Raw genomic sequence first — 2,283 nt, 5'->3', positions numbered from 1 at the left:
TTTTCATGTGAATGTGGGCCAAAAGGAAGTCTAATAACTTATCAAGTTGAGGCACCTCAGGGAGGTTCAGAAGCAGGAACTTTTGAGAAGTGGTTTAGAGAGCAAGGTTATTAACCCCTGACCTGACTGGGGCCCCTTTTTGAGCTACTATTTGTGTTTACTTAATCGGGTAAATTTTTTGAAAGACAATTGGCCTGAGAGTTCCGAGACTTAGTGATTGGGTTGTTGTTTTTTTTTAACTTGTAAATTAATTGTGTCATGGACCAAGTCCAATTATCATTCTCTACCTCAATTTTCTCCTCTGTAAAATAGAGATATGTGCCTGGTGTACCTCATTAACGTCTTTAAACTGGAAGTTCTGAGAAAGAGCACCAAGTAAATGCATCTCAGCAAATTATTGACCCAGCATCTCTTACTGACTGTAGTCACAGTAATGAGGAGTTCAAGAAATATCTAGGACACGGTTTCTAGTGTCCGGGAGGTAAAGACATGACCCACAAAGCAGACAATGCCAGATTTCTTACAAGTTTGTGTGGAGACTGTGGTGTGCAATTCACATTTCTACCCCTGCTCTCCCCCCTTTCCAGGGAAAAGTACCCATTCTCCCAGCAGTGTTGGCAGCTGATAGTTCAGAGATAAATCTTCTGTATCCTCTACTGTCCTTGGTCCTTGCCCTAGATCCCCAGAGCCAGTGACTGGTACAGAGAGAGATGTAAAGGCCCTAACCCTCTTGGAATAATCCAGAACAATTCCGAAGGGCCATCCCATCTCCAGAGCTCCCCATGTGGTTGGCTATTGCCCTTGGAGAGCCAGCACTACCGTCCAACTTTTCCTTTGCACAACCCCGTTCCCTTCACGTCCCCAGATTTGTTGATCCCTGGAGAACTCCCCAATGCAATTCTTCTCACTGTGCTCACTTCAGCAGCACACCTACTAAAACTGGAATGATACAGAGAAGATTAGCACGGCCTCTCCACCAGGGTGGGATGCCAATTCATGAAGCATTCCATATTTTCCAACCAATAAAATCTAAATTAAGGAAGAAAATCCCTTATGCTTATTTCCAGAGTCTGCTTCTTGGGGAACCTGAGTTGTAGTAATTCATCAGGAAAGAAAAGGGGCTACGGGAATTCAGAGGGAAGAAAGCAAATCCTGCCTTGGGGAGACGAGACAGGAAAAGCTGCATGTGGAGCATGGTGTTTGTGAAGCAGTTTGATAGATGTGTGGGCTTGCACTGGAAGAGACGGTGGAAGAGGAAGGAGGGGAAAAAGTAGTCATTACTGTATTGACAAGAAATAGGATAAGCAAAGACTCAGGGATCAGAAGGTGAGATATGTGAGTCCAAAATGTAATGTTCAGGGAGGTTGGGTGTATTTTCCCATTCACAGGGCAGCACAAGATCGGGATGAGAAGGAGGGTGAGTGTACGTAATGGAGGGTCCTAAACCAGGCTTAGACTGAGGCATTGGATCAGAGAGGAGGGGAAGAGCATGGGAGGGTGATTTAGTGGGGGAGCTGGACAACACAGGCTATGCATTCAGAGAACGACCCAGGAGCTGAAATAAGGAAGTGCTCTAAGTGGAAGACAGTATAATCTCAGATCACATACAAAGTAGAGGGCTTTCAATGAAGTAAAGCTAGCTTGAGGATGCTCTGGAGAGAGAGAGAGAGAGAGAGAGAGAGAGAGAGAGGGAGGGAGAGAGAGAGAGGCCATAGTAGTCAGGACATTGGTCTGAAATTCTAACTTACAACATAAACTGAGTCAAGGATGACTGGCTTCATCCATCCTTGGGACTGTAACTCATCACAGCCACTTACTGTCATTTAGACCAATCACTTCACTTCTCTAATCCTCCTATTCTATGTTTGTAGAAGTAAATGGATCATGATGAACTTTTAAGAGAACATCCTGTGAAGTGCTTTGCAGTGCCTACTGCATAAGAAACGCCCTGTATATGTAATTCTGGATATTAGCTCCACCAGTAATGGTCTATCAGGGGTGTCCAACCACTGATAGACCTGCAGGCTGCAGGCAGCCCAGGATGGCTATGAATGTGGCCCAACACAAAATCATAAATTTACTAAAAACATTGCTAGATTTTTTTTCATGTACATGTTGCAATGTATTTCATGTGTGGCCCAAGACAACCCTTCTTCTTCCACTGTGGCCCAGAGATATCAAAAGGTAGGAGACCCCCGGTAGACTTTTTGCAAATAGGCTCACACCTGTGAGCCTCTAATTCCTCATCTAAAAAAATGAGTTGCTGGCTTTTTATACTTATTA

At 44.3% G+C, this 2,283-nt stretch overlaps 1 non-coding gene across 1 annotated transcript; it reads left to right on the top strand.

Annotated features, from left to right (window-relative positions):
- Positions 1-909: 909 nt before the first annotated feature.
- LOC114514937 lies at positions 910-1,016 on the top strand. Its single transcript, XR_003686155.1, has one exon. It is a non-coding gene; the product is annotated as a U6 spliceosomal RNA (small nuclear RNA).
- Positions 1,017-2,283: the final 1,267 nt, after the last annotated feature.

The sequence above is a fragment of the Phyllostomus discolor genome, chromosome 7, assembly GCF_004126475.2.
Source record: "Phyllostomus discolor isolate MPI-MPIP mPhyDis1 chromosome 7, mPhyDis1.pri.v3, whole genome shotgun sequence".
Classification (NCBI taxonomy): domain Eukaryota; kingdom Metazoa; phylum Chordata; class Mammalia; order Chiroptera; family Phyllostomidae; genus Phyllostomus; species Phyllostomus discolor.
This window is presented reverse-complemented; position numbering and strand designations above follow the sequence as displayed.